The 23,979-nt window shown below is 35.2% G+C and overlaps 1 protein-coding gene across 1 annotated transcript in view; it reads left to right on the forward strand.

The window, feature by feature from the left end:
• LOC121383634 (phosphatidylinositide phosphatase SAC2-like) overlaps window positions 1–23,979 on the forward strand; it is a 296,678-nt gene that overhangs the window by 18,527 nt on the left and 254,172 nt on the right. The window lies entirely within an intron of this gene.

Raw genomic sequence — 23,979 nt, forward strand, 5'->3', positions numbered from 1 at the left:
AAAGAAACAAGAACCCCACAATCAAGTCTTGACTCGGAGTTTATTAGCAAAGTTCTGAACTATTCGACCTGGTTCTTTACACTGATGTTTTAGAACACTGAGATGCAAAGTTGATTTCTATTGGAATACAGTTGAACTACTAGTGCACTGCTAATCCCCATAGTGCACCACAAGCCCCAAGTCAGACCCCCGATCTTATCGGAAGCCGGACTCGAGATAGGCGTGTTCGAAACCATAAAGGTATATCACGTTACAAATCTAGCCAAGCCAAGCCACTTGATATTTAATATTGCTGAATACTATTACACAGCTGTTACATCGCTTTCAAACCAAGTATTTAACCATACTAAAATACTATTCTTTACTATGGTTAATTTGTTGATAATTTTTATGGATGATTGAGGGGGAGGGGGAGTGGAGGTCTTTGATTGTTCATTGCTATGTGAATTAGTGCAGTAGGTTCGAATTGTGTCAGTTTTTATGTACTGTGCACATACATACATCATACATCATGGCAGCTTAAACCCTTCTCCATATCTGGCATACCAGTCTGTGCTCGGTTCTACCAACCTTTTGTGGCTATCTGTTTAGGTGGTCTTAATTTTCACATGGGTGCTTGAAATGCTCCATTTTGCCACTTCATGAGTGTACATGTACTATAGCACTCTGTGTACAACATGCTCCATTTTGCCACTTCATGGGTGTACGTGTACTATAGCACTTTGTGTACAACATGCTCCATTTTGCCACTTCATGGGTGTACGTGTACTATAGCACTCTGTGTACAACATGCTCCATTTTGCCACTTCATGAGTGTACGTGTACTATAGCACTCTGTGTACAACATGCTCCATTTTGCCACGTCATGGGTGTACGTGTACTATAGCACTCTGTGTACAACATGCTCCATTTTGCCACTTCATGGGTGTACGTGTACTATAGCACTCTGTGTACAACATGCTCCATTTTGCCACTTCATGGGTGTACGTGTACTATAGCACTCTGTACAACATGCTCCATTTTGCCACTTCATGGGTGTACTTGTACTATAGCACTCTGTGTACAACATGCTCCATTTTGCCACTTCATGGGTGTACATGTACTATAGCACTCTGTGTACAACATGCTCCATTTTGCCACTTCATGGGTGTACATGTACTATAGCACTCTGTGTACAACATGCTCCATTTTGCCACTTCATGGGTGTACTTGTACTATAGCACTCTGTGTACAACATGCTCCATTTTGCCACTTCATGGGTGTACATGTACTATAGCACTCTGTGTACAACATGCTCCATTTTGCCACTTCATGGGTGTACATGTACTATAGCACTCTGTGTACAACATGCTCCATTTTGCCACTTCATGGGTGTACATGTACTATAGCACTTTGTGTACAACAATGCTCCATTTTGCCACATCATGAGTGTACATGTACTATAGCACTGTGTACAACATGCTCCAATTTGCCACTTCATGAGTGTACATGTACTATAGCACTTTGTGTACAACATGCTCCAATTTGCCACATCATGAGTGTACATGTACTATAGCACTTTGTGTACAACATGCTCCATTTTGCCACTTCATGGGTGTACATGTACTATAGCACTCTGTGTACAACAATGCTCCATTTTGCCACTTCATGGGTGTACATGTACTATAGCACTCTGTGTACAACATGCTCCATTTTGCCACTTCATGAGTGTACGTGTACTATAGCACTTTGTTCACAACAGACCTAAATGTAATACATTTCTGTGTACTGTAAAACAGATTGTTATATTTTTAATTGTAAAACAAAAGCAAAACAAACAAAAGACATACAAGAAAATCAAGTAATACACCTACATGCATATCCTTTAACTTAGATGAAAATGCACTTTGTCTTGCCAATAACAAAATGTCAGGTATGTAATAGAACTAATGCAGTAGGCACCATAAAACACCACAACCAATATCCCTTTTAACTTTAAAAGAGCATTCAGGTATGTTTTTTATAACCACATTTTTTTTTTTTTTATATGTGTGATTAGAAAAATTAACGATCCAGAGATATTAAGTATGTGACATTAAAGAGGACTGTTTTTACAGATGGCTTTCAGCTCACCTGAGCTAGCACACCACTGTTTGATTTATAGGATCAATAGCCTTAGTCTGCTGTGATCTGTGGCACATGTATTATTGCAGCAAAACTAAATCAAGACACAGGAAGTCTAGCGGTAATTAAAGAGAAGAAAGGAATGTTTAACGACATCCCAGCACTCATTTGTTTATTGCCGTTGGTTGTTGGGTGTCAAACATTTACTAAAATGGGCTGACAGTGCTCAAGAAAAAACTGAGTGTTTCCTAATGTGTTATTATTTTTTATTAGCAGCAATAAGTTCTTTATGCACACTTTACTACCAGCAGAATATTACATTTTATCCTGCAGTCACTGTATACATTGGCAAGATATGATGACTAGATAAATCTCACGTGACATAAACCCAACTCGACTCGAGTGTTTCAGACTAGATTTTCAATAAACATCCTCTTTAAATCTTTTGATTTAGTACAGTAAATGCAAATAAATTTTAGTTTTGCGATAACAGTACAAAACTTGTATATTTGTTTATGAATTGGAGTTTAGAAACGCTTTTTAAATGTGACAGAATGTAGTTAGCATCTTACAAAAAATGACGTCATGTGTTTTGTATGACGTCATATAGCAAAAGCCTTGCTAGGTTGACGATACTCGATTTGTGTATACAAAAGTGGAATAAATAATGATTTTCTGACTATTCCTGTAAGACTGCAGGATAAAAGAAATGCTCAGGTCGAATGGCGAATGCAGCTTGGCAGAGCCTTGCTGCATTCACCATTCTAACCTTCGCAGGATAAAGCCAATATCTTAAGACAGTAACCAGTTATTCCCTATATACATTTACCGTGACCTCTGACATACCAGTTCTTAGGACACTGATAGCATGGCAAGCAACTATTAATTGTACTTTGAATAATAAGGTACATAGTATCTAATGAACACGAACCTAGTAATCTGTTTATGATGTACTGTGATTGTGCCCAGGACAACATGCTTGAACCTTAAGTGGGTATAAGCATGGAAATAACGTATAATGAATGAATGAATGAATAAAATTCTGTAGTTTCTGCGGTGCACTTTCTCGGAGTATGATTTTTACAATTAGGAGATATCCATATGGAGTTTTTAGATTTGCGCAAATGTCATTTTTGACTGAAGGCATTAGCCTGAGGTTAAAAATGAAACACTTGTGGACATCAAATAGACAATAACACCCGCAAACCTAAAAACTCCATATGGTTATGTCCATTGTAAACTGAATCGTTTTTGTACGGAACTAACTGTATATTTAGTATTTCGTGAAAAAAATACTCACTGTAGACCCTTGAACCATCAACTTGGCCTGTTCCAATTGCTAATGACATCACTTTCTAATGACATCATTAGCTTTCAGGGTGTTATTTTCATTTGATCCCAGAAAAAGAATGTAATTAACCAATCACAATACAGTCAACTGCATACCTCCACACCCCCACACCCTTTACAGTTGGGCAAAAATTATAGGGAAGTTTAGTCAAAATGAGCATGCCTGAATACTTTTCACCATGTATTTCCATCATTCTACTCACAATAGTAGTTATAATCCATGTAAAAATGTACAGTGATTCTATATAGCTGTTTGAAAATATGAATAAACATTGTTATCCAGATCCTGGCATTTTCATTTAATTTGGGCAAAAATCAGCTTCTCCACCCCTACAAAAATGGGAGCCTGATGACTTTTTAAACTCTCAGTATGATGTCATGAAACAGATCGATCACTTGTCTATGATTTATCTGTTTCAAGATATCACACTGACAGTCCTATTACCTATATAAAAATCACTTACACTCTGTCACACTTGGTAATGACACCAAAATGTATACCTAACTCACATAATTTATATCTAATCTAACAGTTGTCCACAGGTTGGGGAATGAATAAGTAAAGCAAAACACAATGCTTTTTGTTTATTGGCTGTAATGCTTTATTATTAGTCCCCTACCAGTCAAACCAGAGGGGACTATAGGTTTCGTCTCCAGTGCATTTGTCCATCCATCTGTCCATCTTTTCCACATATATTTTTTAAATACCTTTTTCACAATGCTTCAAGATATTGAGTTGAAATGTTATATATAGCTTTTTCACATAGTTACAGATCAATTTTGACTTTGATGCACATTTACCCATTTTTGACAAGGTTATGGCCCTTGAACTTAGGAGATATGAAAATTTTTTTGAGCCTGGTAGGGGACATTTATTGCTTTAACTTTACTCTCAGAATGTTTGTTCCATTTTCAGAACGTAACCTTTTTGTACTAGAGTACCTTATCCAGATGTGACCTATTTGTACTAGTGCCTTATTAAGATGCAGCAAAAATTCAATCATTTGTCTTGTCAAATGCCTCACATCTAATTTTGATTATTGACGAGGGCGGAGACTTGAAATATACACAAAATCAATCTGTCACCAAACACATACATGTACATGTATTCATCTGATGTCATTATCAATTAAACTCATTTCTTCCATGTTTTCCATTTACTTCTTTTTAAAACATTTCTCACATGTCTCCAGCTATGTCCACAATAGAGCCAACCAGTACCGACGCTGGTCATTACCCTTCCATTAATACCCTGTTCGATCATTTGTTTTGTGTACATAATCTTTTCTCCTCTGGCATTTGATCAATTTCTACCAGCTCTAAACCGATCTTTTTAAGTGACATTGATTAGCAGCTTCTACAGGTGGCGCCCCCAAATGGATGTCTCTGATTGCAGCACAGATGTCATTTACGGTAATCCTGTATCCTACTCGTAGAGTTCAACACAGATGGGATTAGCTTTTGTGAAGCCACTTCTTTTTGTATCACTACTTGGCATCATGGGATGCAGCTCAGTGGGAGAGAGCTTGTGTGAGGTCATAAGTTAAAAAATAAAATGAATGATATGATGAACACACACACACATACGTGCATCGGCCTGGGTGGTGTAGTGATTAAGCCATCTGGCTCCCACCCAGAGTGAGTTTAATGACTCATTGAGTACATGTAGGTGTAAGGCCTTTATACAGACTGCTCTGTCATTAACCACTAACAACTAACAACTAACAACTAACCCACGGACATGGACAGACAGTCCAGATAGCTGAGGTGTGTTCCTAGGAGAGCATACTTGAACCTTAATTGGATATAAGCATGAAAATAAATTGAATGAATCACACATGTGCACAGCACACAAAAGCACACACACATGAATGCATGCATACATGTGCACGCAAGCCCTAACCCCACATTCCTGTATGCAAAAGATACAAAATAAAAACCCAAAATAATGATTGAATAAAATCCATATCAATGTTATCACTCTTTATTTGGCCTTTTAGCTACGGTATAAACCTTTGTCAAAATAATAAAATTGTTTGCTACTACATATATGTACATGTACATCTTGCTTCAGTATTTACACACATACAAAACAAAAAATTAAAAAAAAACATCCTTCTCGTCTCACAATACACTATGCTAGCTATTATTATAAGAATAATAGTTATAATAAATTTAATGAAGATGATATATGGAAAGACATTATTTACACCATTCATTTAATGACCAATATAATTAATTTTATGAGTTATTACAACGAGGTCTTTCCATATATCATCATTACTATACTGTTGAAAACAAGTAGAGAATAATTGAATTTAAAATGAACAAGTGGAATGAAATGCGATAGAAATTAAATTATGCAAAGTTTAAACAAATATAAAAAATAAGGTAACATTCATGTGTCTCTTAAAAATTGATTATTTTAAAAATAGAAGCATACAATGTAGGTCTTTTGCCCATTAAGAAGATAAAGTTATGTTTTGTTTAACATACATGCTATAGAGCTTATTGATTTATTAATCATTGGTTATTGGATGTCAAACATTTGGTATTTTGTACATGGAGTCTTAGAGAGGAATGTCAATAAAAAATTTCATTAGTAGTGAGGGATTTTTTATATGTGCCATCCCACAGACAGGATAGCACATACTACAACCTTTGATATATCAGTTGTGGTTCACTGGCTGGAATATCTCAATGGCCTCACTGATGGGGATCGATCCCATTATTGGGTTTAATGCAGGTTAATGGGCGAAAGGCCTATTCTTTTCTTTTTGAAATCATTATTTTCTAAAGTGGATGATTTGTTTTATTACATATATCAGTTTATTAGTCCTCTACTGGTCCAACTGATTTTGTCTCCATCTGTCTGTATGTCTGTCTGTCTGTCTATCCCACATAAAGTTTTACGGACAATTCATCAAGATTCTGAGCTGACATATTGTGTATACTGTAACTTTATCATGTACATGTACTGTTACAGATCAAGTTTGACTTTCATGGCGATTAACTACGGTAATTTTTTGCAGTTATGGTCTTTGAAAGTAGGAGAAACGGAAATTTGTTGGTCCTAGTAGGCGACACGTAATGCTTTAACAGGTCTCTCAGAATGCTTGTTGTGTAACATTTCTTAATATTTAAGAATTAAAATAAAAAAATAAAAGTATTTTCAAAATTAAAAACAAATAAGTAATTGTCTTTATTATATTCTTTTACAATCAGCTTTTGTAATTTGTATATTTCATTTTATTACACACCAGTGTAAGATATTGCTTATGTCATAACAATCACTCAACATCTAACTAGTGTAATATTGATGTGACATGAGCGTGACGTAGATCACTTGCTGACCCAATTTGTAGAAAAATAACGTGTAGTAGGTCTCGACATTGCATAGCAGCATCTTTGCAATTAGTTTGTAATAAATAAAATACTAAACCAGCTTGCCTGTCATACCATTTTTATGAAACTCGTGAACACTGTTGGTATCTGACGAGCGAAAGCGAGTCAGATACCAAAACTCTTCACTCATTTCATAAAAATGGTATGAGAGGCAAGCTCGTTTAGTATTCTATATATGTGACATAATTATAAAATCTCTATCATGATGATCGTTTGATGCAGTTGATTTATTTAATGTACTTATCAGCAGATGTCTGAACGTATTGGTGTGAGTAAAACATTTTTAATTGGTTGATAAAAATGACTACTGATGTATTACTAATGTTTGATAGCTGTTGTTGACATTGAAAATCCCCATTATTTTCTGTTTTTATGAACATGTGTGTTCTGATAATTAAAAAGCAGTATCAAAGTCAAGTTTTTTATTCATATGTGTGCAGTATGAAATAAAAAAAACTCATGGAGAACTGAAATATTCCCCTGACACTCACTCAGAGAATAAAACAAGTCACTGTACCCTAACTTTTGTATAAACACATGTTCATGTAATCTATATAAATACATGTAATGTTCTTTGTTTCCATTACAAATATTTTAAAACTTTTTTTTGTTTTTATTATTTATTTACCAGATATAGTGCTACATGCAAGTGTTCTATTTGATTACCATAGTGGGTGGGTTTTTTAAAGTATGATTAGTTCTTGTTTTTGCAACTGTAATGTGTTACAATTTTATTTTCTACAGTCCAGTGGGTCCAATGAATTATTTACTCTGTCAATAGTCTCGACCAGATTGAATATTGCAATATTAATATTTCATTATTTTAGCTTGATGCTACATGTTTTACTTGTGTCCTTAAGCCATCCACAAATATCTGTATGACAGAACCAGCAGATAGGCTTAACTGCCATTCATTTAAACAAACTAGTGCGCTCTTTGATCAGTTAATGATTTTTTCTGTATTTCCTCAAAAGAACTATATATATATATAATGAAAACCCTCAAATCCAGACCCTTTTAAAACTGGAATTTTTTCACAGTCCCTTTTCATCTCTAAACCAGATACCTCTTAAAATTTTACTTTTTTTTTTTTTGTCTTCATTATGTGAGTGTCCAGTTTAGAGGGATTTCACTGTATTCATGTATCTATGATAATGTTAAAATTTGCTTTGTGTAACAACATCACTAGAGCACATTGATTAATTAATCATCGGCATGTTCATGCTAGTGCATGCTTGATTGCTATTAATATTAATCCTAGAAAGTATTATTTGTCTTCTTAAAATGTTTGTCTAGTTTCTAGACTCATAAATGGAACATATGTATCATTAATATTAATATTATAATACCTACATGCTGATAAACAATATGCTTTGGTAACTAGATGATATTCTCATAAAATGTTTATATATATCGAGACACTATTAAATGCTTCAGTTTAAAATACTGTCATTTCATTTATGTTGAACCTTTTCTCCTTTCTTTTTTTTAATCAGCCATGTCCACTGTGTGGTCGGATGATTTACGGAAAGACTCATAAACACATTGATATTTCCATCCTAATTGACCAAACTGTTATTTATTTTGACAGATTATGTTTGTCCAGGGAAATGAACATTCGGTTTATTGGAAAATAATTAAGTGTTATTTATTTGATGGTTCTCCCCCCACCCCCACCCCCCACCCCCCCTTATCTATATCTAAACACAGGGTCCAAAACATGTTTGGCTATAGGAGAGATGATCACTTGTAACTGGTGCAGCCTTTATATACAAGACCCAGCTTTTGTATGTATAATCCAGCTGTCATCACTTTTATTGCACGTGGGCTCCCCTGTGGAAAAGCTTGAAAGAAATTTGCTTAATATTTATAGACATGTTGCTTTTATAGGCCATTAAGCACCTGTGCAATTATTCCCACCATGCACACATCAATATGCTTATCCTACAGTTGAAATATCAGTGTGTTATCGAAAATAACTGTTAAATAGACGGGGTCTCACAGGAGTTCAATGTTTACTGCTCACACTTTCACATTCTAACACGTTTATCATTTAAAACTCTGAATAAAAAGTGACCTCACTGAAATATTACTTCATTTGTATATTTTAATTTTCCATAAAATAAAAAAATAAAAAAATACTGGCATTTTTGTAAAACTTAGTTTTGTGAAAGAATAGAATAGAATAGATGTTTAACGACACCCCAGCACTATTGTGAAAGAATGCAAGCACATAAATCTGTAAGGAATTTATTAACGATTATGACATGATAAAAATCAATGTGGATACAGTAAAAACTACATTAGTAGATAATCATTATGCATTTCATCCAGTTCTAAATTCATGATTATTTTTCTAAGAAAAATATTTTAAAAGTACTTTGAAAACCTAAAGAAAAAAAAATAAAAGAAAAATAAACAAATAAATTTGAAAACTTTTTTTTTTTAACGACACCACTTGAGCACATTGATTTATTAATCATCGGCTATTGGATGTCGGCACATAAATCTGTTTGTAAGGGGGGGGTGGGGGGTGGGGGATGTAGCCCAGTGGTAATGTGCTTGTTTGATGCACGGTTGGTGTGAGATCGATCCCCATTAGTGGGCCCATTTGGCTAGTTCTCGTTCCAGCCAGTTCACCACGACTGATATATCAAAGGCCGTGACATGTTTTATCCTGTCTGGGATGGTGCATATGAAAGATCCATTGCTGCTAATCAAAAAGAGTAGTCCATGAAGTGGCGACAGCGGGTTTCCTTTCTTAATATCTGTGTGGTCCATAACCATATGTCTGATGCCATATAACCATAAATAAAATGTGCTGAGTGCATAGTTAAATAAAACATTTCCTTCCTTCCTGTTTGTAAAGAATTTATTTTGGATTATGAATGTGGATACAGTGAAAACTACATTAGTAGATAATCATTATGCATTTCATCCAGTTCCAAATTCATGATTATTTTTCTAAGAAAAATATTTTAAAAGTACTTTGAAAACCTGAAGAGAAAAAAAAAAAAAAAAAAAAAAAAAAAAAAAAAAAAAAAATACAGTACAGATAAATTAAACTTGAAATGTTAAATTTGAACCTGTATGTTAATTTATTCTAAATATATTTAGACATACATGAAGCTTATTTGTTATAGACATATTTAATAAGTAGTCAGAAGTTCAATATTTTTAATTTTAAATCACAGGTGTTCTGAATTTAGAGTTTGTTCACCTTACAGCTAAGGTGTACATTAGGTAGTAATTGAGTGGCATCAGTTAATTTTCATCATTTAGCTCCACCTGTTGTTAATAAAATAGAAACCTGCATGTTATCTTTGATATAGTGTAGAAAAAGAGTACTAAATAAATCTCTATATGATTGACGATAGTCTTTTGATCACAAGCATACCAGTTTCATTAGCACCACATAATTGAGCCTTACCTGGAGGTTAAATGTACATGTACATGTAGGCGGATGCATGCATGTGTTTCATAAATAAAGAATATCATATGCAGACATCAATTTCCACTATGTATAATATTTGTATCTTGATTTAGCAAAATTTCTGATATTCTTCTTGCCAGCAATTGTATTGTAAAAACAAATTTGACAGAATTTAAAAATGTATTTCATATTAACCCAGGCTGAGGATATGGATGGAAAGAAGGATGGACAAATAGATGGGTAAATGCAAAAAAAAATAAATCTAAACTACATATGTATTTGAATCTAGAAAAAAAAATTGATAGCCATACGAAGCCATGAAAAGGTATACTATTATACAGTTCTGTGCAACACAAAGCAAAGAATTGTGCTTTTAACAGGAAATAATGTTACATCTTCTTATATTGCATGGTAAGACAGAATATGATGGAAAACAATTTCTTAACACACTTAATGTACCAGTTCTACACAACTAATATGGGTAGGGCTTTAGATTGTACCAAAGTGAAAGCAATAAATCTTGTGCCATAAATAAAGGTTATATTTAAAATAGTGGGACCAAAACAATTAATTACAAATATGCTGACCTCATAACATTTTACATTGAAACCACTGAAATGTTATGTTTTAATTAAATTAAAATGACTTGAATTGCATTTGTGAATAGGTGTACACGTATCCAGGCTTCACCCCAATGGTCTAATTGAGCCAAACCTTCATCGTGATCAATGTAACTTAACCCTGTCATTAATTCAAAAGCCACATCGGTGTCGCCTTGTAAAAAAACAAAGAGTTAACACTTCCATTTCACACAGTCACAGATGAATGATGAAAAAGTGTTAAGTATCTGTGCATTCAAAGGGTCACAGGCTCCACAAAATCATGCATGTCTAGCCCAGACCATACCTGTGTTGGACGCTAAAAGTAAAATCTGCTACTGGCTGTTGAAGCATATAACTTTTAATAACTCTATTGTTTATTTTGTATACTGGTATATCCAATATTTTTTTTAATTAAAATTTAATTTACTCAATAAAACGTTATTCATAAGCTGCTTATTTCACGCTCATAATTATAATACTGTCACTTGATCACAATGAGTACAGTTTTCGTGACCCATAGCTAAATGGCTGGTTATAAGCTTTGAATTTTTGCTTTGGTCAAAGAGTTACTTATTGGTGTCGTTTTATTATTGCTAGTTGTTAGTTCAGTTATTAGTAAATATTCTGAATGTCACAGCTCACGTAGAGAACAACAGATATAACTGTGCTTTATTAGTTCTACTTCAAGTTTGTTTTGATACTAAATTACATTTACACTATCTGTAACTCTGTATAACAACGAAAATCATTATCAGTCAGCAGAAGGAAGAATTCGAACGGTCGACGAACATTTTTCCTAAAGGGCCTATTTGTTTGGGTATTAATTTTGTTCATATTTAATGTATATTACATTGTTAGAGACACATTTTACACACTTTCTCTTAAATGAATAAATTCAACATACAAATAATAATAGCAAACTTATTAGTATTTTATTTTAAAAAATTTAAGTAAAAAAAAAAAAAATCAAGTGAAAAACGAGAAGAGACTTCACCCTATAATTTGGACCTCATGTGAGGCCTGGTATCTATGATTCTTCAGCAGCTGTTAATAACATAACTGTGTTGAAAAGACCTCGCTGTGCCCAGAACAGACAAAAAAACCGGTTGTGCCCAAATAAGTGAGATCTGTATGTGTGCTGGTTATTTGTGTTTTAATTAAAAACATGAATGTGAATACCCTTGCTGGTCTGTTCAAGACAGACTGCTGATGGAGATGCATGTGGCTCAGGGAGGTGTCTAGAACAGCATGCTTGAACTTTAATCAGATGTAGGCATGGATAGAAATGAGTTTGTTGCACAGTGTTCATTAAACATTCAGCTATAATTAATGAAGACGTTCGGCAGCTTTTAATTATATAGACAATTTTACTAATCAGTGACTCTTAGATACATGTACTATTTATCTGAAAATGAGTTGTCTTAAAACTTATCTAATAGATGTTTAGATATCTTTTCCAACTACGTGTTCATGGTGCAGTCATACATACACAGTTAGCTTATGTGTCACAGATTATTCATTTTCAGTAGTGTTAATTTCATTGGATGATATGGCTTAGGCATCCTGGTCATCACAGTAGAGCAGACAATCATATGTGGGATATCACTATCTATATCTATCTGTCTGTCTGTCTGTCTGTCTGTCTGTATGTATGTCTATCTATCAATCTAATAAATTAGTTTTTACTTGAAGCTGTGACAATTAATTTTTAAGCCAATCCTTTCTGCAACATGCACAAGTGGATGCAACTGTAATTATTTACATGTTTGTGAAATGCTGGTTGTTTAAAAACATTTTACCCAATTACATGTACCAATATATATCCAGTCTTTGTTCATCTCTATAGCAATGCATCAATAAATTCATTTTCTATTTCCATATGTTGTACTTTGTTCTAGCTCTTGAGCACTTCATTATGTTCAAAATCCAGAAATTACTTGTATTTATAATGCATGCAAGCAACTGTTCTAGTAGACTGATTATGATGTGATAGTGTTAGGATGTGTAAATGTGGTCTGGCTTTGAATACATAAGGGCATTAGCCAGACACATAGCAGCATATATAAGTAATGAAACCTACAAGTAGATAATGAAATCATGAAAAAAACATGTGCTTGTTGCTTTGATCCTGTATCATGGCCCCAAAGCACACATCTTGCTCCGAGTAGGAATACTTTCATGTAATGCAATGTAAACAGAGACCGTGTGTGTTAATATATATTATTATATATCCTAACTGAATTACACAGTTATTGTGAAACTCAGTGGTAACGATGATATAACATATTTTATACTTGCACCAAGCTGTGGTTCAAGCTCCTGGTCTGTTTTCACTATCCTGCAGCCAATGTTTGTATTGTCAAATTATGACTGGATAAAGCAAAGCCATATCCTGCAGCTATCAACATATGAATTGTAGCACCACATACATGTTTAGGAGGCTTTTTCTTCAGTTTGCTGTCACATTTATGTTCAGCTTTAAAACATTAGAATAATTAATCAGTAATAAATAAAGTCAAAACAGTGTATTGTGATATATATATAATATATATGTGTGTGTGTAACCAGCACCTGCTATTATGATGACAATATTGATTTATTTATACTTAAAGTAGGATGTAGGTAAGTAAAGATCCACACTTTAACACTTTAGCAAATGAAATGCAAAAGCAAATAAGTGAGTAAATATCAATAATAAATTGTAAAATTCACACCAAATACTTGGATAGTCAAAATTTAATATCATAAATACAAAATGTTTGGTGCCTATGATGTTTTGAAAACATTTGTGTAATGGCCAAATAAAGGTCACCACCTGTGAAGACACTGGAAGGAGACCGAGCCAAATCCTGACAGAATGTATTTAAGGAGAGGTTTCCAGTCTTTGTGAGCAACCAGCAGACACACGGCATTGGTGATGAGACTGATCTGTCCGAGGATCTTCAACACAATCCACACTGACAGACTCACGTGGCAGCTGTCACAGAATGTCTGCTGGCAGTATGTCCACAGGAGGGGAAGCCACAGTACTGTGTTCAGACCTACCATTACTGTTAAAACCTTGGATACTCGTACTTCTTCATCATCATCATCATCATCACAATCATCATCTTCATCATCTCCATCATCATCATAGCCAATGTGTAGATCATTCTCCACTCTGCTGCCTCTTACCCACAGATTGCCTTTCTTGTGGTGTTCTGGTAGTGGTTCCATGTCATCAGTGAAGCTCATACTTGATTGACGTCGACCCTGTTCTTTTCTTCTTACACTGTTTTTGTTTGTCTTTGTTTCTGCAGTTTGTTGGTCTCGTTCATCAGTTTGGACAGTTCCAGGCAAATTGAGATCATCTTTGGTTTGGTTAACACAGAAGCTTTGCACTGGAGTCCTCTGATGGATGCTATAATGATGAGATGGACCAAGATCATATGATACTCTGTTCTGTGGTGTTTTCTCACATGCGGTTTTTGTTTCACGGAATTGTTTATGTTGTGCCGTATCACTAGGCCTTGCTTTGGCAGATAATTCACTCTGCATGCCACAAAGACATGTTCCTATTATTACCTGACTTAAAGATGGTGTATGACTTGTTATTGCCAGCGCTGCTTTACCCCAGCTATTCTCACGTGATGTCGAATAATATTGACTGTCTGTGGGAGTCTTTTCTTCTGAAATTGTGTGTGCTTCACTGATTGCTTCGGGCAGGCTGTTTCGCCGTTCCTGTGGCAAGTTTGTATTTGCCTCTGGTTCATCATTGCCAATGGAATGTCTTCTTAAAGCTGGAAGGACATTGTTTGGACCCATCTTCACTCTGTTTTCAATATCGTTTAACCAGCTCCTTCCCCATGGGGTCATTGACCGTGAATCACACATTGTAATATACTTGCATTCATTCACTGGTGAAATTTTCTTTCTTTTAATCAATCTGCCCTTTATTATTTTGTACCACAAAAAAGTCATCATCACGCCTGCTATTATGAGAGGACTTGCAAAGCCAAATATAACCAAAAAAAGAGCGGCAGTTGCATCAAAAGGCACGTGGCAGTGAAATCGTGACCGGTCATTACCTAATTTAGAAGACTGCTTCAGAAACTCAACTAGAAAGAACGGCAATGTCAACAGCAGCAGAATTGCCCAGATTAGAAGATGAAAAGCCCTCGAGTACTTTTTTCGAAAAGTTAAATAAACGTCTTGGAAGCTTGATTTCAAGACCCTATCCATCACCAGGACCGTAACAAGCCACATGACTGCCACGAATACAGCGGAGTTAACGGTAATTGTAAAAATACACAGTGGCATGCCAAATGTCCAATACCCAAAAGAGATGTACAATAGCTGAGCAGGAAGGCAGACTGTTGCTGCTATCAGATTGGCAAACACGATCCCGGCTTGGCAATATTTGAGCATGTCGTTTCTGCCACTGATGAGACGTGTGACCATCCATACAATCATATTAACAAATGTAACCAGCAGCATAAGCACTGCGAGTGTGACGGCCAACACCACCTGAGTTGAAATCGATGTGTCAAAAGCCGTGTGATCCATTATCGGAGACAACGTATTAGTCGGGAGTTGTCACAGATCACTCATAAGACGTCCAATGCTTCTGACCTCACTGCATACCTAAAACGATCAGAAAATAGCATGTATTTTTGTGTTTTTACTTAGTTATACATGTACATGCATTTTGGGAAATGTTTTTACTGTAATTTAATAAACAAAGCAGCAGTAAATCTTTAATACTGAAAGTTATATCTTTGTTTTAATATGTATAAAAGGTGCAGCTAATTGTAAAGAATGATGAAGGTGGGAGAGGCCCAAACCACTAGAAGTAGAGAGTTGCAGGTTCATATTTTTCATATATACAGTGAAGCTCCTCTAAACCAGACACCCAGGGGACCGCCCCACCCCCCCAAAAAAAAAAGAGAAAAAAAAAGAGTCTGGTTTTAAGATGTACATGTATCTGGATTATAGAGGTTAATTTATGTGCTAATATTTTAAAGGGGGCCATGAAAAAAGTCTGGTTATAAGGAAATTTCAGATTACAGAGGGTCTGGTTTTGAGGGTTTCACTGTGTATATTTCTTACTTAAATAACATATAGTGCTTTTTATTTTCATCAATTTAAATAAAGATTCTAGTTTTACTATGCCGGAAGGAAAATTATTTATAAATTTACAGTTTATAAAATATATCTTTTTGTTTTTCAAGCTACACCATTAACCCCCCACCAATATTTCATTTTACATTATTTTAATTTTTTTTAAATTACTGTTACAACTTTCTGCAAATTCAAGTGATCTTGGGCAGTCTTTTAATAATTGTACAGTTTTCTTTCATTCAGTAAAGTTAATTGCCATATAATAAATTTGGTATTGACAGCAGTAATGATAGGCTTTTGTTAAATAACTAACAAAGTTCAAGTTTTGACTGTATGTTTCTCAGATGTGTTTACTGTTAAAAATATTTTGCCAAATTGGCATCGACTCACCACATTTCAGCTTAAATTGCAAGTGGCTTTAACATTATGATATTTGTGAAAGGTTTAATTGATTTAACAAGCCAATACTGATATGCTGTTAGCAGATATTTTAACACTTCGTGTAATGGTGAGCCGTTAATTGTTTCTCTCAAAACATACACTGCATCAAGAATCAACAATCTTCGACGGATTTGTAACTTGGGAATAATGTTACTACGAAGAAATGCTATCGGGGTGAGCCTGTCACGAACTGCTTGAAGATAGCCTGCCTTGCAATCAGTTGTTTTTTCCTCATTGTTAAGTTTTTCCACATCTTGAACAAGTTGAAGAAAAAGAATGATTGATGACGACAAATTGCAAAGAACACATTCACAAACAGTGGTGGCAAAACATCGGTCATAATTTTGTTGGCAGGCTTGTGGGTTTTGAAAAGTCTCTCAGTTCACTGAGATGAGGATGATTTGGGACGGCTTGATCGACGCTCGAACAAAACAAGACGAGCCCTCAGTCGGGAATTGATTGATTTCTCGCTCTTGAAAACTTTTCATTGATTTCGATGTTTTCAGACAAGATGCCCCAAAGATCATGATGCTTTTCTTGAAAATACAACATCCGTAAAATCAGTCAACAAAAACCTATTACTAGACTAATTAAGGTCGAGTTGCTTTTCACTGTTTGCCTAACTGCTGCTAGTTGGTGTCGAACTTGAATACAGTTTGCTTTATTGGTTTGCACTTAAGGTTACAGATGAATTTCAGCACCTCTTTGATTTTTGCATGTCGAATTTCTATACTGTTTATTGAGTGGAAAATATAAAAAGGTTATCCGTAAATCACATTATTCACAGATCAAAATATTAAGGATGAAAGTTTTTTTTTTTTTTTTTTAAAGTACATTGTGGGTGTTACTGGTAATAGAGAAATATCATATGTGTTTTTTTGGTGTTTTTTTTTCATATGTATCATTAGCTTACCATGCTGCATACCCTAGAATTAGTATAGATGCACATGAAAATAAAAAGGTTATCTGTAAATCACATTCACAGGTTAAAGAATGAAAGTAGTATATATATGTGTGTGTAAAACTTACATTGAGTGTGTTATTATCCTCATTACCAAAAGTATCACATATATTTGAGCTTTTATATGTATGATACCCTAGAATTAATAACAATGCACATAAAAATAAAATGAATTACATCCCTCCCATGCAGTAGACAAACATAATGAAGAAAATATCACTACTTAGTATTGTGTCATTTTATTATGATGTTCATGTATATTGTTGTATAGGATATGACAATGCCATTGCTGTAGTCTTGTAAACTGGTACATGTAGAATATAAGGTCCCATGAAAAACAGACTTAGTGTACATTATACCCTGTTTCATAAATTCCAAAGTGTTGCTACATGTAGAATATAAGGCCCCATGAAAAACACACTCAATGTACATTATACCTGTTTCATCAATTCCAAAGTGTTCATTGAGGCAGTCTAGAACTGTTCTTGCCACCATCAGTAATAATTAAATATGGCATCACCATCATTTAATAAACATTGTTCTCTAGAACCTGATTTTATCTGCTTTATTTGCTATATGCAGCTTAAATGTTATTTTGGGATAGGGAAAAACCTAACATCTTTAACTGAAAGGAAAATTATAATGCACCAACAAAAATTTAATCATAGCAGTGAGTTATAAATAGTTAAGAACTTATCAAGTTAACTAACAAGTGTCATTTCTAAGGCTTGTGACAAGTGAGAAGAAATTCACTCTGAGCCCTGTAAGTTAATAATAACTGGTAGTTTGTTTTCATCCCTTATTTACTTATTGGAATGCCAGGCAACAACTTGTAACACAATTTGACATAGCGTATTCTCATGGGCTCTAGCCAGCATGCAGTCTCATGCAAATAGCAAATGATGTTTGCCAGCTAACAGATTCACTCTGTGAGAAACTTGACAATTCTGTAGCTGAAAGAGGATTCATATTTTTATCCATTGTTTGACACCCAATAGCCAAGGAGGCAAGGCGTAGCCCAGTGCAAAGCACTCGCTTGATGCGCGGTCGGTTTGCGATCGATCCCCATCAGTTTCTCGCTCCAGCCAGTGCACCACGATTGGTACATCAAAGGCCATGGCATGTTCTACCCTGTCTGTGAGATGGTGCATATAAAAGGTCCCTTACTGCTAATCAAAAAGAGTAGCCCATGTAAGTGGTGACAGCGGGTTTCGTCCCTCAATATCTGTGTAGTCCTTAACCATTACTCTGATACCATATAACCGTAAATAAAATGTGTTGAGTGCATCGTTAAATAAAACATTTTCTTCCTTCCCAATAGCCAATGTATTCTTTGTGCTGGGGTGTTGTCAAACATTCATTCATTGATTCTTCCATTAAATATCTAAACAAACAATAATTTAATCATACAGGTAATAAATTAACTTAATGTTAATGTATTTTCTCTGTCAGAAATTTAATCATTCTTTTGCTTGTTCTAGGTAGTAAATAACTAAGCATTATTTTCATCTCTGAGTAAGTTTATCTCCTTTATTTTGAAAAAATAGTAAACAAGAAATCAACTACCAATGCCATAACTATTATATTAATTAGAGATGCGCATCAAAATTTTAAAGGCCCACTATTTAATTTTTGGATGTAAATTTCAAAATTATCCCCTTAATTTTTTTCTGTCCCGGAGCAAGTCACTGGCTAACCAGAGGACAGGCCCAGGGACAGACGTGCTCGAAACTCTAGTGGTATATAAGCATGTTAAAATTATTCGCACTCACACTCGCCATAACTAGCCTAATGTTACAGAGGCAATGAAGGAAGAAAATGTTTTATTTTACGATGCACTCACACATTTTATTTACAGTTATATGCCGTCGGACATACATGGTTAAGGACCAGAAGCAATGTTATTTGAAAATAAAAGTACCATGGCAATCAGATATTATCCAAATAAACAATACGAGAGAATCACCTTTAGTCCACATGGTTGATATTTACTCCTGGGATGTTTTGGGTTGTTTCCTTTCAGGTAAAGCATAATTACAGGTTCAGGCATAATTACAGGCATGCAATTAAATTTGTTTCTATAAGTAACTCACCTTTATGGTTCCGTTAGGTTGACACTAATCTGTGATCAGTAGTGGGTTGCAGGAAGCTATTTTTTCCCCTCTTGATATACATTTATATTTGTTTTCTTTCTGAATACAGCACATAACAAAATCTGGAGAACTATATGCACTATGTACCTTCAGAAACTGTACTGTGTTCTGTGATCGGTGGTGGATTACAAATTTATGACAACCGTCTGTCTTGGAAACCAAGTAACTGGCAAGTGGTATGGTTGTCACACTTTTGTATTTCATGCCAGCAACTGGTTTGTGATCACACCATAATGATCTTATGTTATTCTCTAATGTTTATCACTAAGAAGACTGCACAAAAGAAATGTTCTTTATTTCTCACAAGTAGAAGATGATATGACATAACAATGTCTACTAACAGTAACGGTGACTCTGCCAGTAACTGAGCACTCACATAATGTGTACGATGGCTTGAAGCAATTTAGAATGGAGTGCCTTCAATAGATTCAGGGTTTTAAAAAAAAATTCTGCCCCTTCCAGTGCCCCATGATTGGTATTTATTACGCAGTGAGATGCGGGTAAATATATTTTCTATCTTTCTCTGGGGAAAAGCTAGAAGCTATCTTTCCCTGCTTACGTCATGACGTCATCGGTTTCCTCAACTGTCAAGTGTCTTGTTGATGAGTTACGTTTTTGTTGAAATGGTTTAAGCAATTTGTTCTTGTTAACAATTAAACATGCTCTGAACTAATTTCTTTGTAGTTCATTCACTTCCCACTAGAAACATCAGTTCATAACGAATGTGATCGCTCTTGCTTACATTTGATTTGTGTACCTAAAGATAGCTTTTGATGTCATTGCTTTTCTTTTGTGACGTCATCAGTTTCCTCAGACTTTCACGTCTTGTATATTATATAGTTTGTGTCATGTAAGAAGTTTTAAGTTTCTAAACTATTTACACTACGTGTAATAAATAAAATAACCCACATGATACTCAGAATTCCAGATTATCTGTCCATCATGCTTGTGACTGACAACATTAATTTCACTCGGAACAGATAATCTGTAATTCCTCATAACTTGTAAGTTATTGTCTGTATCAAAGACACTGGTACTTAGATATTGTCCTGTCTATAGCAAATGCATTTAAAAGATCCATTGTGGGGTGGGTATTTTTTTGTTGGTTATTGTAGCCTGCATAGGAAGAGAGTTTCATCTTTTACTAAACCATGTACCAGTACCATGATAACCATGTTAGACATCAAATAATCAGACACCACATACATGTATATGTATTTTTCGTACTGGGGTGTTGTTAAACAGTCATTCATTCATTCATTGAAATAATCATTGTTTGTAATGTGCTGAGGTGTCATTAAACCAGTAATCCTTTTCTCTCCTCCAGCAATAATCTGAGGTACAGTGTAATGTACAGCCTATTGTTAATCATCAAGGTGCTCTAACAGTTGACAATCGAACCCAAATGGAACAAAAACATGATTTTTATGTAACAACTGATATATCAATGTGATATTCAGTATGAGTTTTATTTGAAGAGTTCAGGCGCAAAACGCGATATATCCACTTTTCATTTTCAGTAAGAATGGGGTTTTTAATTGGCGTATATCGCGTTTTAATTTGTTAAAAACCGGGATTTACCCAATACAATTTCATAAGGATCAATCACGTTTTACAGCAAATCAGCGGGCCTACGATTAGCCCTTACTGACATACCATAATGGCTTTAACTAAAAACTAGAAAGAAAATGGTTTATATCGCGTTTTGCGCCTAAAATCTTCATTTGTTTAATGTTCATACAATGAATTAAGGCAACAAGAGTAATCGATTACACAGGAAGTGATGAGATCATCATCTTATCTTTTCACAGTCGGTTATTCTAACAACTGTATTCTCGTATGAGGCACGCGTATTGTGTGGCATCACCTTAAAGGGGCAGACCCTAGGTTTTAAACACTACAGCATATTTTTCACTATTAGAGCCGTTTATGATCACTGAAATCAAACATTATTTATATTTTATTCTTTAGATTACCCATTTCTGTGGAACCGAAGTGTTTCTGGTCATCCTGGTGTTTGTAGTACCAAAAATTGCATTTTTCATATTTTAAAAAAAGCACGTACGTCTGAGATGTAGCGTCTGTATGGTCCGTAACCATATGTCTGACGCCATATAACCGTAAATAAAATGTGTTGAGTGTGTCATTAAATAAAACATTTCTTTCTGAGATGTAGCAGTTTATTGATTTGAGTTCTACTCTATTTTTAAGGATATTTCATGTTTCACTCTATTGTAACTTTGTCCAAATGAGTTACAGGCTTGTAGATTAACTAAAGTTAGTATCCATTTTTTGTACAGGTTAAAACTAGGGTCTGAGCCATTAAGTGATTTAAAACTTATGTGTAAATCCTTCAGTGATATGAGTATTGTAACTTGTGTGGCAGGGGCTGGTTTCTTCTCTCACACAATATAGGTACCTAATACCCACTGATTAAACAGTGGACTGACAGGCTATTAATCAAACAGTCCTCTCTTGAGATGGAGTGTTTGTTGGGACGTGTTGATGTTTTTACAGCTAGTTCTCCTGATAGCTGTGTTGCAGGGATTGCAATGACATGTGCTACACTATTCCTCAACCACCAGTGATATATTACACACAGTTTGGTACTGTTGCCACGATGTTAGGCGAAAATTAGCCCTAAATAAATGGCCTATTACCAGTCTGGTTCTTCTTCCTCCTTTAGAAATATGTACTAAATGCCTGTGTTTTGTTTGTTTATTATGTAAAGGAAGACTGTAAGGTATTCAGAATGGTTGCTCGAGTTATTATGTTGCAAGATGTTGGAGTGTTGTATACACTGTACATCTCACCTGTCATGACTAGTCTTAGCTGTGTAAAAATGTTTTCTTGTGTGGTTTTTTTTTAGTTTTGTAATTTATCTTTGTATACCTTCACAACACCTACATGTAAAGGCGTTTTTTTAGTGGTTAGATCAGTTACAGATGTACATATCCATATGTGTATCTATCCCTCTGTCCATCTATCCATCCTTTCAGTCAGTCAGTTCATCTATCTAAATAGATAGTCTATCAAGCAAAATTTTGATTATGATCCAACCATCCATGATCCATTCATCTAGCCATGCTTCATCTATTCACCCAACAAACCATCTATCCATCCATCCATCTATCTATCAATTCTCCTATCTATACCAACCCACCAGTAAATGTTCACATCCATCCATCCATCCACCCATCCATCCAGCCCATCCATCCATCCATCCATCCATCCATCCATCCATCCATCCATCTAACCATCCATCCAACCATGCACCCCATCCACCCCATCCACCCATGCATCCATCCATCCATCCATCCATCCATCCATCCATGCATCCATCCATCCATGCATCCATCCATCCATCCATCCATCCATCCATCCATCCATCCATCCATCCATCCATCCATCCATCCATCCATCCATCCATCCACCCCATCCATCCATCCATCCATCCATCAATTCTATCTATACCAACCCACCAGTAAAATTCTCATCCATCCATCTATCCATCCATCCATCCCGTCCGTCCGTCCGTCCGTCCGTCCGCCCATCCATCCATCCATCCATCCATCCATCCATCCATCCATCTATCAATTCTCCTATCTATACCAACCCACCAGTAAACTTTTCCATCCGTCCACACTTCTACCCAGTGTGTTGTTTTTAGACTAGTTCATATAAAGCTCCATTCGTTTCCTTGGACTACAGGGTAATTGGTAAAAGTGCAGGAAATGCAGAGGCTGCAAACAGTGTTACAAACTTGTTTATCTCAATTACTCGGCATGATTGTTTACCACAGGACGTTTCACTGTCTGCTTGCCTCCACTTCCAACTCCTTTCTTTGTTAAAATAGTCCATCATTCACTGTACGTGCCAGTCTGCCTGTGCTGGTTTACAGTTTGGGATTTAAAAGATGACTTAAGATTTTAATCTATTTAAAAGACCACCTCAGATTTTAATGTAAAAACAGCATTTTAGTCAAGTGTCAAAATATATTAGAAAACTCTACCATGTTTCAGTTCCACACGGTAGGTCTTGTTAAAACTTCACCATATTTCTGTACCATTTTGTTTTTCCATAAAACATTCATAGGGATATAAAAAACAATATTTGGCTCCAAGAAGAATGCATTATGCCAGTATTTGTTTTTGGCTGGAATATAGAACCACTTCAATTTCATGTGGACAGCATAATATTATTCATAAGTAGGGAAATGAAAATGCTATTTTTAAAATTCCATTTGCCACACTTAACACATTTTCTTTCAGTGGCTTAATTCAAGTATCAAAGGAAAAGGAAATGAAAATGCTCATTTTAAAATTGGCCATTTGCCACACTTAACTACATTTTCTTTCAGTGGCTTAATTCAAGTGCTTGCTCCATCAAAGTAAACTATGGCTAAAGATTATGGTTGAAAGTCAGATCACA

Source organism: Gigantopelta aegis, chromosome 10, assembly GCF_016097555.1.
Source record: "Gigantopelta aegis isolate Gae_Host chromosome 10, Gae_host_genome, whole genome shotgun sequence".
Taxonomy (NCBI): Eukaryota; Metazoa; Mollusca; class Gastropoda; order Neomphalida; family Peltospiridae; genus Gigantopelta; species Gigantopelta aegis.